The sequence below is a fragment of the Bemisia tabaci genome, chromosome 4 (assembly GCF_918797505.1).
Source record: "Bemisia tabaci chromosome 4, PGI_BMITA_v3".
Taxonomy (NCBI): domain Eukaryota; kingdom Metazoa; phylum Arthropoda; class Insecta; order Hemiptera; family Aleyrodidae; genus Bemisia; species Bemisia tabaci.
The window spans coordinates 28,136,037-28,150,920 of record NC_092796.1 but is presented as its reverse complement, the minus strand read 5'-3'; the positions used below and the strand labels follow the sequence as shown (position 1 = coordinate 28,150,920).

The 14,884-nt window shown below is 39.3% G+C and overlaps 1 protein-coding gene across 1 annotated transcript in view; it reads right to left on the bottom strand.

Annotated features, from left to right (window-relative positions):
- The window catches only part of tws (protein phosphatase 2 regulatory subunit tws), a 75,674-nt gene extending 61,069 nt beyond the window's left edge, over nt 1-14,605 (bottom strand). Inside the window, exon 1 of the mRNA XM_019050581.2 lies at nt 14,345-14,605. The gene's annotated coding sequence lies outside the window, so the exon portion shown is untranslated. The remainder of the gene's footprint in view (nt 1-14,344) is intronic.
- Between the last annotated feature and the right edge of the window lie 279 nt (nt 14,606-14,884).

The window sequence follows — 14,884 nt, the reverse complement described above, 5'->3', positions numbered from 1 at the left end:
TAAACCTATGGAAAAGTATCGATAAACAGGGTGTTCGCAGCGAACACCTTAATAATCGATTATTTACCACAGCTTCAAATGGGGAAATATCGACGGATCGAAAAGCACGCCACGCCACTGTTTCGTACGCCATTCAAACCTATAGAAAAGGATCGCGTATCAGGGTATACCCTAGTAATCGATTCTACGTCATAGCTTCAAGCAGGAATAATCGATAGTCGATTACGCACTCTTGGACTATATCTACAATAAGGAACTAATATTTCTGGCTCATTGTAGAAACAGCCTATGAGCCATTAGTTTCTTTATGCAGATGGATGATTTTATGGATGAGTTAGAAATAGTAGTTTCTTATTGCAAAATGCGAAATGTTTTTGTCCCGGGTAGGGAGAGAAGAACAAAAGAAGGAGAGATTGGGATTGGGGGATTTGGGATTAGGGATTTGGGATTTGGTAGGGAGATTGTAAATTGGGCAGGGAAGTGTTTTTGGATTCATGGTTTTTTCTTCAATGTACTAATGACATCTGAGACTTTGGAGCAAAGTCTAAAAGTAGTGTTGGATCAAGTTTCGTCCAATGCTTTTGATGTCATCAATTAATGTCGTCAATGTCGCGGTAAAAGTTGAAAAAAAAAATTGTACTTAAACCTTGGAAACTTAGGGAAATGTGTAAACACGGTGGTGTCATTCATGGAGAGAAACGGGGGCAATTGCTCCCCTTTAAATTTTTAATAAGATATTTCTCCGGGGGAAATTTATTAAATTTCTTTATTATTTTAAATTAAATATTCTCCAATAAATTTTAGGGAATTTTGAGGATTTTTGGAATTTTTGCCCCTCCTTCAAAGAAATTGTGCTTCCTCCGACATTTTTTAAAACATGAGGTCATAATTATAATTTTACTTTCCCAACATTTTGAGTTCCATAAATTCAGTGAGTAATTTAGGCAAATTGACCTCGTGAAATTTTTAGAGAATACTCTGATGGTCGAATTAAAAATCGCACCCAAGGTCCGAATCATAAATATTAGTGGTAATATATTCCTATCCAGTAGCTGAAATTTTTTGACAAGAGATTTACCGTGGTGAATCCATATTTGTGTCTTTACGGAAGCAACGTAGATGAGTAAGGCTCGCTATGCTTTCAGAGGTTTATCATAAAGGGACATTTGAAAGCGCAGTTAAAATGACTCCTGGTGGACGAATTAGGTGGCCAGAGTTGAGCCATAAGCTGTAAAATAAACGGAGCAGTAGACCCAGAGCAATTAGAGTGCTTGACCCAAAATTGCTTCTTCCTCCCCGCTTCCTCGCATGCACTACTTTGGGGCGTAAACCTGTGCTAATTATTCTTATCATTCCTTAATCGATTGCCTCCCTCTCACAAGGAGACAATAAAAGCAGACTAAATGTCCCCATTCTAGAAGCCCTTTAGCATTTGCTGTGTATTTGTTTAGTAATTTAACCGAGTGCAGTTACAGGACTGGGATTATTTTACAATGTCGAGAAATCACTGAAATGCGGATAGTTTTGCGACATTATTCGAAGAGGGCGTTGCCTCTTCCACTGTCCCTCCTCCTGATTTTTGAAGTTGATCTGTTAACAGAGCATTTTTGCTCTATTTTAGGAATTTAAAGAAGATTTTTGAAGTTCTGCCCCCCCCCCCTAAAATTTGCCTCCTCCGATGAAACTTTTGTCTCCCTCCCCCTTCTCAATGGCGGAGCGTGAATATGATATGGTGGAGATTGAAGATATGGTAAAGAATTAATTTTCAAGTTGTTCATTGCGAGCACCCTGTTCATCGATCCTTTTCCATAGGTTTAAAGGCAGATCAATCAATACATTCCAAAGCATAGCACGCGCCACTGGTCCTCCCTAAGATTTGGCTGAAATTAGGGCTCTGTCGGTTTTAATACGACAAGACAAGATACCAGTGGCGTGAAAAATCATTAACAACTATGAAGAATCGGAAATAAACTTCTGAAGGAAATAAGAATGAATATTCATAATTATCGTAAGTCGAAAGGCAAAAACATAAATAACGTCATTTGAGAGACTTGGACGGCAAGGTGCATAAGCGCAGTTTTTGCTATTTCGAGAAAAACTTATTGTTCGAAGTTTGAAAATTACATGGATCCTTACCCTGGTAAAAATTGGCGATAGGAGCTGCGTTTCAAAATACCATAGGAGTTTTTATAGCCGACCGAAGAGGGCGATAGAAAATCATATAGCTGGCTGCAGAAAGTGGAAAAAATCATACAGCCGGGCTACACGAAGCGATAAAAAATTACACAGCCGGGCTATAGTTTCTATCGCCGGGCTTTACACTTTATCGCCTGGCTGTTGCTTTTTTGCCATCGGCTATAAAAGGCTATAAGAAATTGTGTAGAAATTCTTGTGCTTTGTAAATCCTTAAGTTTGTACGGAATCACCTTAATATTTTCAAAACGCACATTATATTTTCCTTTACTACATATTTTTTTCATCAATTAAAATGAGAATAATCCATACAGAGTGTGCAAACATTTCAAAGTCATGAGTTGAAAAACGCTGAATCCGCGAGATTAAACATTAGAACCTAACACAGAGCGGAGCGGCGCGGCGGCGCACTGGCGCCTAAAACCTAACAGGGATACTCCACGCATTGCGCAACGCGTGAAGTATCCCTGTTAGGTTTGTAGGCGCCAATGCGCGTTCAGCGCTGGCTGCCTGCCCGCCGCGGCGCTTGAAGCAACTATTTCACACCAGAGGTATTGCACAGTATCATACGAAATTGAAGGCGCTCCAACATTTTAGGAATGGCAGGCATCCTTCAAAAGTACGGAGCTTTCCTCACAAATTAAATCAAGATACTGCGGCCCAAAAAGAGAGCGGAAGTCCAATAACTCACTAAGTCCTAGCATCCGTAATTAGTGACGTTTAGCATACACTTTATCGCCAGGCTGTTGCTTAATCGCCATCGGCTATAAAAGGCTACAAGAAATTGTGTTGCCGGCTATAGAAGCTATTGGAAATCTTACAGCCGGCTGTAGGTCTATGGTATTTTGGAACACAGATTCTACTGCCAATTTTTACCAGGGTATGGCGGAAAGAAAGTTCAAAGAGACTTTTTGATGCTTAAAAAATTAGAATTTTGGAACGCATTCTTTACAGAATACGCATTAAGACTAATTTTACTTGAAATCATTAATATCTCTATTTTTTCAAAACCTGCTCTTACTGTCTTACAAGCCCCGCGTTTTTGGAATTTGCACTCATTTGGATGAGCGTTGAATATACATGTTATTAGATCTCACTCGAGGGTAGATACACCAACTTCTCGTTGCGTGTTACGTTTCCTACGTCAAATTTTGATGAGGGAACACGTAGCGTGGTGCTTTAATTCATACCTTGTCTAATGACCCATTCAGTCAGGATGAAAATATGGGTGTTGCAAAACTTAAATTGAGCAAGATTCTTACATCTCCTGTCAGCCTCTGCGCTGGGACTTCTCGGCTTAAATTTCAAGCTTTCTTTGTATCAGACGGGGAACATTCGAACAAAAGCTCTGAGCGTTTGTGAGTTGATTGAGCTGCAAGAGGGAAAACTAATTTTGCCATTTACTTGTAAATTTTGGTGACTCTCATACGCTCCACGGAAGCTGAAACTTTATGTGTGTGCGGGTGCGCTTGTCCGCCTGCTGTTGAGTTTTGACGTTAGCCAACTTGCCGCAGGGCTGCCACATTTATTGAGTGGCTTCGAAAAAGTAACTCAAATAATTCTGGGAAAAATTATAGAATGTGGGTTACGTCGTTGGTGCACCGTTGACCGTTTCCTTCGGTGAATTCTTGTAACGCGGATTGTTGAATAGGTAAAGGAGGGAAATTGAATACTGATGAAAAATTCTAAAATACATCGAAAAAAACTCTCCGATTAATTGTAATTTTCTTTTAAATTTCGCAAAGACAAATCATATTTAGGTCAGTTGAGAGCTAATGGTTGTTGACATGGGTTTTAGCGAACGTTTTAGAATTTTTAAACGACTTCTAGGTAATCCTCTCTTAAAACCAAGCACAGCGCGATCAGAAAGAGTTAGATACTTGTTGGAAAATACACTAAATATCTAGAAATGATTTCTTTCCTCAGATGAAAGTTCAAATTTTAGATCACGGTGTACGGGTTGATCGAAAAGGTTTGAACTTGAATCAGGTGTTTCATTTCCTGAGTCAGGTTTATATCTTTAGTATTTTTCCCCTGGTAAAAATTGGTAGTAGAATCTGTGTTCCAAAATACCATGGACCTACAGCCGGATGTAAGATGTCCAATAGCTTCTATATAGCCGGCAACGCAATTTCTTATAGCCTTTTATAGCCGATGGCGATTAAGCAACAGCCTGGCGATATAGTGTATGCTAAACGTTACTAATTACGGATGCTAGGACTTAGTGAGTTTTTGGACTACCGCTCTCTTTTTGGGCCGTAGTATCTTGATTTATTTTGAGAGAAAAGCTCCGTTCTTTTGAAGGATGCCTGCCATTCCTAATATGTAGGAGCGCCTGCAATTTCGTATGATACTGTGCAATACCTCCGGTGTGAAATAGTTGCTTCAAGCGCCGTGGTACGCTGCGGCGCCGCGCGGCGGGCGGGCAGCCAGCGCTGAACGCGCATTGGCGCCTACAAACCTAACAGGGATACTTCACGCATTGCGCAATGCGTGAAGTATTCCTGTTAGGTTTGTAGGCGCCAGTGCGCCGCCGCTCCTTTTTGTGTTAGGTTCTAATATTTAATCTCGCGGAGTCAGCGTTTTTCAACTCATGACTTTGAAATGTTTGCACACTCTGTATGGATTATTCTCATTTTAATTGATGAAAAAAAAATATATAGTAAAGGAAAATATAATGTGCGTTTTGTAAATATTAGGGTGATTCCGTACAAACTTAAGGATTTACAAAGCACAAGAATTTATACACAATTTCTTATAGCCTTTTATAGCCGATGGCGAAAAAGCATTAGCCAGGCGATAAAGTGTAAAGCCCGGCGATAAGAACTATAGCCCGGCTGTATAATTTTTTATCGCTTCGTGTAGCCCGGCCGTATAAGAACCCCTATGGTATTTTGAAACGCAGCTCCTATCGCCAATTTTTACTAGGGTCCATCCAGATGTAACATTCCCTCTCCCAAAGGTGTATCTCCGAATTTTGCATAGAATATGTATGAAGACTACTTTTACTTGAAATCATTGATATCTCATTTTTTTCAAAAGTTGCACCAGCCATGCGCCTTGTCCTCCAAGCCCCTCATTATACAAATAAGTGTGGAAAATATTTGAATCAGTGAGAACGAAAACACAAAAACTCGGTAACTCGAAAATGTTAAATTTTCATTACAGACATTCAATTTTCAGGAATGTCATTGAGGTGGACGCATCTGTTCCAATTTGGACCTTTAAAGTGTCCACAAGTACTTGTCTTTCGGCACCAAAAATCTTTTTCTTTAACCAACTCCTTCACCTACTGTGCATTTTTGTGTGCGTCTTGATTATTTTCATTTTTTCGAGTTGGTATGTTTCCGTTATCACTGATTCATTTTAAAAAAGAGTCAATTTTCAATTTTCTTATTCCTCTGAAAGAAAGTTCAAACTGACTTTTTGATGCTTGAAAATTGGAATTTGAGAGCGAATTTTGCATAGAATATGTATGAAGACTAGTTTTACTTGAAATCATTGATGTCTCAATTTTTCTAAAAAAATACACTTATGCGTCTTGTCCTCCAAGCCTTTTAGTTTTACTTGGTTTCTGCGATCTCGGTCGAGGGAAACAAGGAGATTCATAGGAGAGATCTTCCTGGTGGAAATTTCGTTAAATATCGGAATAATATAAATATAGGGCAGTGCCTTCACGCCCTCGCCCAAGCTCATGAGTTTATTCCACGATCTGCCTACTCCGCGCCGTTTCATGGTGGTTTATAGGTCAGCTAATATCATGTGCCATCTGATACGTGCTCTTGCTCTCGCAGAATTTTCGGACTAACACGCAGTTGACGGGTCTCATTTATTCCGCGCAGCAGGGATGCCACCCCCGCGCCCTCAGTCGTGTAGCGTGCTTTGCGATATATCGCTTGATCTGCCCTTTAAACCTACGGAGAAGGATCGATTAACAGGGCAAACCTAATAATCGATTCTTTACCATAGCTTCAAATGGGGAAATATCGATAGTCGATCATTTACGCCTCGAATAAGGGTTGTATTCGCGATCTCTCTTTCATTTTGAGGCCTCCTACACTGCCGCGGTAAGGAAAAACGCCGTATGAACATTCGAGAGTTGCCAGATTTCCTTCGATAAAATGTTCATTTCCGAGGAAACTTGGAAATTCAGGAATTTCAATGGAACTCCCATGGAATTTTCAGGACTTTTCGATGGATTTGCGAGCAAAATTATTTGAAAAATTGGAAGAAAAATATTCATATGTTGACTAAGAAATTCGTGTTTTATCAAGGGAAATTTGGCAACGCCTGAAGGCTCATACGGCGTTCTTCCTTAGCACGGCAGTACAGCTATAATGAATTTATTAAAGATGTCTCTCGCTTTGAGAGATGACGTATATTCGTCGTTCACTAGTCGACAGAACCTACCTCGATTCTAAGCTTACGAAATTGACTAAAACAACCGAATTTGTTTAAGAAAATTCGACAATGAAATATCTGCATACAAAATTTTTCTAATATCTTTGATTCATCGGAGAAAAGTTCAGTGTAGTTTTGGTTGTAAATGCTGAATAGTCTCTATGCAGGAGAAAATATGATTTGCTAGTGGATAGTTTGAAACGTGGGATTGTGGTTAAGTTGCTTTGTCTTGGAATCGACCAAGGGCGATTCTTGAAAGTTGGCAACTCTGTTTTTCCTCCATTTGAATGTATGTAAAACAATCGATTCTTCGTTGGGCAGCTTGCCTCACTTAAAATCGATATTTTTAATGGGTTTAAACGGAGGGAAAACAAAGTTGCCAACTTGCAAATCGCCACTGGAAACGATGGATCATTTGGACGTATTTCTGTCAAACGGAACTATGTGCACTAAGACATGAGCCCTGAGACCCATAAGAATATATGCATATCAGTGCTCACGTCATAATGCACATAGTTCCGTTAGGCATAGAAATACGTCCATTTGTGAGCAACCAGAAGGCTATTCGTCATTAGCTTTTCAATGAAGCTGTGTTCAAATATGATGAACCAAGATGGCTAAAAGTCGACAAAATGCGAATTTCCGCTTGTGACGTGTAAATCTCCGGCCGTGTTTAATTTTTGTTTTTTTTATTTTTTTGTTTTTGTTTTTTTTTTTTTGTCTTTTTTTGTTTTTTTTGTTTTTTTGTTTTGTTTTCTTTTGTTTATTTTCTTTTTTTTTGTTTTTTTTTTTTTGTTTTTTTGTTTTTTTTTTGTTTTTTTTTGTTTTTTTTTTTTTTTGTTTTTTTTCGTAAAAGAAACTCACCAACAGTTTTCTTTGCAATTTTCTTCCTTTATTCAAAAATAGTTACAACGAATTCCATGGATATATCTTGGTTATTTTTATTTTGAAAAGAAATAAATAAATATATTCCGAAATTTTTAAACGTTGCAATGGCGAAAAACATGCTCGATTTCAGCCATTAATGACCTCCTTCTAGCGTTTTTAAAATCAACACAAAGAATCGGACCCCTCAATCCTTTGAAGTTTTGACGGTACGTCTAGAATCCCGTCTCTCCGAGGGACACCCTCAGTTATCGATTGTTTGTCAACACTATAAGTGACTTAGTTGTTAATGAGTTACTTTGTATTTATCGCGTCTGGATTATTGGGGCTTCGGTATTGAAGTGTGCGCAACAACTCCACGAGGGCAGAAAGTGTAGGGGCTCTTCAAGAGGATTATGAGTTGTAAAACTTCCTCTCCCACCACAGTGGCGAGCGTGAATGATCGATTATCGATATTTCCCCATTTGAAGCTATGGTAAAGAATCGATTATTAAGGTGTTCGCTGCGAAGACCCTGTTTATCGATCCTTTCGCATAGGTTTAAATGGCAGATCAATCGATATATCGCAAAGCACGCCACGCCACTGTCCCACCAGTTGTTGCAAATACTAAAACACCATTTCCTCGTTTTCCCTCCGGCTAATAGCAACTCCTTTTACCTATGCCAAATTTCACGTATTTACATTTGAGATTTTCCGAAATCCATGCACCATTTCCTAAATTGATTTCCTCCAGTTTTAGAAATCAAATGGTCTGAATTAAATAAACGAGATTTAGTTATATATTTAAAAAAATTATTTAGGGTATAGAATTAAGCTTAAGTAATCACACATAATCCTCGGTCGGTTAAAAGTTTAAAACCGAGGGCGAGGGAATATATTTAATTTGAAAATCCCACAAAATCAATATCGCACGACCCACCCACGAAGGTATGAAAAGTATGGCAAGCGAGGCACTCAGATACGGTATTTTGCTCTACATAGAGAAGTCACCGCGACGATGATAATTTATAAGTAACGCCTTGATGCAACTATTCGTGCTCTATGGATATCCGTGTGGCATAAGTGAAAAATTGAAGGCGTTTTGGACCAGCAATGCGCTCGTGACAACTCTTCTGCGAGAGGGTTGTTCCAGATCGCCGAAAACTCTTGCTCCGAATGCCATGACGAACAAACTTCCGTGCTAAGGCAAAAAGGATATGTATATGCGTTAGGACGTTGACAAATTACCTCTGATAAAATATTCACTCTTAAGGAGAGGTATGAATATTTATCTTTAAACTTTTGGATGTTTTAAATTAAAGGGCGCATAAAACTGCCCGAGAAATTTGGAAAAAAAAAATCTTCACAGAACAAAACAGTCATATCTACAATCTACACTATTGCTGTGTCTCAAAATCTCATCTCCTATTTCATTTTTTTGGAAAGAAACCAACCGGCATTCCTACTCGAATATTGTCTCAATATTTCTTACCCATATGAAAAAATGCAAAATGTTAAGCGAAAATGTTGGTTGGTTTCCTCGCAAAAAATTAATAGGATGTAGGAAATGAGATTTTGAAACAATGGAATGTAGATGCGACTATTTTGCTTAACTCTATCCAATTATGAGCATTATCCTTCAAATTCTTCAGAGAATTTAATGCGCACTTAAATTTTAAATATCTACATATTTCAAACAAAAATATTAATATCGGTCCTCAAAAATGAATATTTCATCAGGAACAATTTGGCAACATCCGGATGTACATGCGTCGTTTTGCCTTTGATCGCGTGCGCAGTCGTGTTGTCATGTGAGCATTTCTAATCGAAAACGCCTTCAATTTTTTACATATGCAACACGGACGTCCATAGAGCATGAATTGTTGCATCAAAGCGTTTCCCATCATTATAGTTGTGGTGCAGTGTTCATTTCTTGCTTCGAACCTTTCTTCCTTGTTCTGAGTGCTCGGTAAATGAACAGAAAAAAAGCCACCGGAATATTATGACACATATCGATTCACTAAACGCTCATTACTCATTCTCCTTGTAGCCAATTTTTGTGAGACAAACAAAACGAAACGGATGTTTCGGGAAATTGTATTGGTTTTATTTTTTCTCATTTTTATTTTTTTTCCTCAAAAGAAAGTACAGTGAAACAAGAGCGCCGCAACGTGGCAAAACGGTTGACGTAATTTTGCAATAGCACCAATGAGGTGCAAGGTTTTGTCTCTGCTCTCCAAAAACGAGCACGGCCGTCCTTGAACATCTCCACAAAAACTTGAATAAGTAAATTGTTTGTTTGAATGAACAGCTACCTCCTGTTTGCATACGTGATTTAAGTACGCTCATTTCGATCGACATCGGATCGTAACGTCAGAAAAAAAAGCAAAAATTAGCCGTGACTTCGACGTCACAAATACATACACATCCGATTCTGCGGACCGATTATTGAAACTGATAGATAAAGCGATAGACAAAGACGACAAAAGGGATTTGGAGGGATCCTATTGGTGGAAACGGGTTGTTGCAATGGACAAAGGAGGTAGGTAATCGACTAAGTAACGGCAACCCACGAGAAACCCGACAGTTAGTCTATCATTTTCCCCCTTAGTCGATGAGAACCACCCATTTCAACCTATAGAATTGCTTTATACCCCCTATGTCATCTTTGTCTATAGCTTTGTCTATCAGTTTCAATAATCGCCCCGCTGCTGTGCTCTTGCATGGTTTCAATTTCCCACCTCTTATCACACCTGTTAAATCGTCACTCCTCTAGGGTAGGGCAGAGGCGGATCTAGCAATGTGGCAACACTGAATTCCTCCATTTAAACCCACGCTAAATAATCGATTCTCGTTGAAGCACTTGGCCCCTCTAAGAATCGATACATTTCCATAGGTTTAAATGGAGGAAATCCGGTGTTGCCAAATTGCTGGATCTGCCAATGGGGCAGGGGCGTAACTAAATTGCGAGATGAGCCTTGATACCTCTATAACTTAGTGCTTTCTGTGGCTCATGCCAAAATTGAAGTGTGTGCTTCCATCGGGGGAGCGACGAAAGGTGCAAAAGAGTGAAACCTCACAAAATAAAAGTGAATTTAATGAATAATTTCTTTCAGCACGCTTAGAGCTACAGGAGCTAGCGGGGATTGTTCAATTATGCTTAATCTCATTCTTGCTCCTCCGATCTCGCCATCCATTCGGATTAAGTCTAATAAAATTGCACTGTGTTGCTGTTTAGAAAGAAAGTTGAAAGCAGTTTTGAATTCAGTTAGTCATAAAATTGCTCTTGTCAAACATTCAAAAACGAGAAAAAAAAATATTTTGAACGTGAGAATATTTGTTAAATTTTGTCTTTAACACTGAATCTTATGGAGGAATAAAATGTCAAACCTCATTTTTCCCGGTTCCAACTTGATTCCTCTGGCTAGGCGTGGATGTTCGATTATCGATATTTCCCTATTTGAAGCTATGGTAAAGAATCGATTATTGAGCTGCTCGTTACAAACACTCAGCTTATCAATCCTTTTCTATAGGTTAAGACGGCAGGTCAATCGATATATCGCAAAGCACGCCACGCCACTGCTTGATTTTTTGTGAGCTTATGTTATCCCGGTCCATTCCATCATTTCATTTTCATCAATAGTCCTGGATTTTTTTTTATGGGGAATATGTTTTGCCCATGGCTACAGATGTTACAAATTTCAACTCTATGCACTCCCACACTGTGTTCCTGTTCTTCGAGATCATTTGTCACCTCCTAAATCACCCGAAAAAGTTGATTAAACGGGTCGCGTTCAACATCTTTATCGAGCCGATTCATCGTAAAAAAGCAATTAACCATAAATAATTACACTTGATTCCTTTCTACTCCCGGGCATTGGCCGTCCAAAAATATTAAAGAAATCGAGAATATTTTAGCACCAAGAGAATACGACTTTAAATCGCATTCTCAGCTTAAAAAAAAAAATGTTCACTTATTAATTCAGAGAACATTTCATGAAGAGAAAGCCATGAGTCAGGTTCATATAGTCCATGCTTTTGAGTTTTGCTGTTGCTGCGGCTACGAAGAGTTCGATCACAGCTAACTGTAGGCTGCAGGTGGCATCATAAAATATGCAACCTGCCCGAAAGGGACAGTTGAGCGAGACAACAATGTTTAACTCCCTTTACTAAACTATCGATTATTTCCTATCACAGGTAGGTCTGTTTTATTCAACCCCCCCCCCCCCCCCTCCCCACATTCCCAACCTTCCTCAGGAGAATCACGACGGCATCGCGGTGAGCAGTGGCGTGGGGGTGAATTGCGATATATCGATTGTTATGCCATTTAAACCTATGGTAAAGAATCGATTATTAAGGTGTTCGCTGCGAATACTGTTTATCGATCCTCTATCATAGGTTTAAATGGCATAACTATCGATGTATCGCAAAGTACGCCTCGCCACTGGCGGTGTTCTGTACAACGAATCGATGGGTATAGCATTGGTCGAAAAAAACCTACTTCCTTCTTCGCGTTCAAAAATATATGAATAAGTATGTTCGAATTTTTTTGGAAAGGAAGCTAACATGGATGTGGCTAGAATAGTCCTAGAGGGCATCCCCCCCCCCCCCCCCCCCCCCGCTGAAGGCTGTTGGCCGTCCCCAATTTGTATTTGCGATCGCACATAGTCGCTCAATACCTGCACTAGACCCCCCCTGAAAGAGCAAACGGGCCTTAACCCCTTTCCCCAAGAACTCTAGCAATATATACGTCCATTAAAACTAAACATTATTTCGCCTTAAAATTGTTTTTGAATTTTTATTAATATGTAAAGACGATTCTCAGCAAATTAGTAAAGAAACTACTGGTTAGTTTTGTTTGAAAAAAAAATCGCAAAGAATTGCCACGTCGTAATTAGAGACACGCGTTTTTTTACTTTAACCATCAAATTATGAGGGAATAGAGAATTTGCAGATTTCTCAAATTTGATGAATGTTGTGTTTAAGTGGAAACTACTGAGTGAACTGAGCACGAGGATACCCTCTGTTCATGAATTGAACAATTATTGGAAATAATATGACAAAATGATCTAATCTGCTAAAATACATGTGTTTAAATGGGAAATGCCGCCAGATGACGTCACTACATAGGTGGTTCATTTTCTCATTTTAAAAATATTTTTATACTATTTTCCATATCAGAAAAAAATTATAAAAAATACTGTGAAATCAGCTTTTTAAGCACCATGACAAAAATAATGACAGATATTTTGCGTCAACGCCAAAAACGCCTGGTTGATTACATTTCAAACGCAATTCAATCTGTTTTTAAACTCAATCTAAGTTGAGATTTAGGAGTGAGCTTAGGAAAATATCCAAAGATCATCAACTTTTTTTTAGGAGAAAGGAAAAGCGATTCGGGCTAGTTGAGAGACGCAAATAAGTACTTATATTCAGGAATTTAAAATGAGGATCAAAGCAAACGATATAGTGCAGGTACACATCGTAACCCATAATTACTGTCTCAATTACTTTCGGAAAGCCTTGGTGGACTGTTTATCTTCATTTGCCGTCTCTCAAAGGACGAAATGCACGAGCTGTTTTTCATGTCTGAATATTCATTTTCTGCGTTTTTTTTTTTATTCGTAAACTAAATTTTCACCGCGTGGGAGTCGGGGGGTCGCTCTCAATCTTGTATCGAATAAGACATGTTCTCTGAGTGAAGAAACAAGACGTACCTTCTCGAGAAGGGCTCAATCAGATAACCAAGAAATTTTTACACTGTAACTGACCAAAATTGTCCGAAATGAAGGAGAGAAAATCTCAAACTTAGAGGTAAAACGACAATTTCTCGACCCTCTTTTAATCCTCACTACAAAAACTTAGTGAAGAACACAATTAGGAAACAATGAGACAGAGAGGCAACAGGAGATAAATACACGTTTAAATCGTGAATTGGATTCATTGGCTTTGAATACCTTCTACTTTTTTACAGCCGTTTTTAAAAAGTGCATTCTTCTTAATGACAGCCAGAATCGAACTTTTGATTTATTTATACCTCTGCTAGGTACTTGGTTTTCGGCTAAACTCTATTCGAGGGATTTGGAGGACAAGCCGCTTAAGTGCAGTTTTTGCTATTCCGAGAAACGCGTGTTTGAAGGTTTGAAATCAAATGGATCCTTAAGGCGCAAAGAAAGTTCAAACTGATTTTTTGATGCTTCAAAATTGGAAGTTGGAGGCGAATTTTTCACAGAATGTACATTAAGACTATAGGTTTACCTGAAATCATTAATTTCTCATTTTTTTCAAAAATTGCACTAGCTAGGCGCCTTGACCTCCAAGCCCCTCACTACACAAAAAAATGTGGAAAGTATTTTAAAAAAGAGTCATTTTTCGCAATTTTCTTATTCTTCTGAATTCATCATTTGGCGGTTCCTATCTTGCATAGTCAGCAGGATTTTAACGAGTGACCTACTGAATGAACCACTTGATAAGAAATTAGTAACCCTCGGTGAAACTACATACTGGAAATAAAAACACATTGGATCTAGGGTCCAGACTCTTAAAAACATCGACAAGAAAAATACTCTTGATTCAATCGGATTTTTGATGAAATTAAGAACCAAGTTTCTTAATTTGAGCGGATTTCCTTTTGATTTAAGCCTAAATCTGATTGAATCAAGAGTATTTTTTCTTGTCAATGTTTTCAAGAGTCTGGACTCTAGATCCAATGTGTTTTCTTTTTTCCAGTGTAAGATACTACTGAGAGCAGAAGAGGAGCTGCAAGAGTTTCGAAGTTTCCACGATGCAAATTGCATAAGCGTAAAACTGAAGGAGCGGACAGTTGGAAAAACCCCTCGGGCCTCGAGAGCACAGCCGAAAGCAAAATAGGAAAAAATAACTCACCGATGGGAGGCACTTAATCCAATGAACCAAACACAATTCACAACTCAACAACTCGCGAACACAACTCGGGCGCGTTTCAACAAGTGCGAACGGCGGACCCGCAAAAAATGCACAGGGTGAGTGAGGAGTGGCGCGGAGGGAAAAGGGAAAAAGGAAAAGGGAGCAGCTCCCTCGGGCTGGGAAAATGAGGGGTGGCGATGACGATGGTGGCGTAATTAATTGAATGGGAAGTCAAAATGGAGCGACGCGGCGCGCGCGACGGTGGTGAATTGAGACGCGCGAACTCTAACCGCAACTACGGACCAACGGGCGTGTAAACATTCCCGGGCCCGAGCGACAGGTTCACGAGTTCGTCCCCGTCCAATCCCCGGCTCCCGTCATAGTGTCGACGAAAATATCGTGACGCAATACTCCGACGCACAGTGAGCGCCCGCCGCGTCCCACGCCGTTAACAAAAGTAGGGATCCCCGTTTTTCCAATATATTCATTTCGAGAGCCCCATTCGATTTTCGGTGAAACATCGATTCGATTTTAAAATCG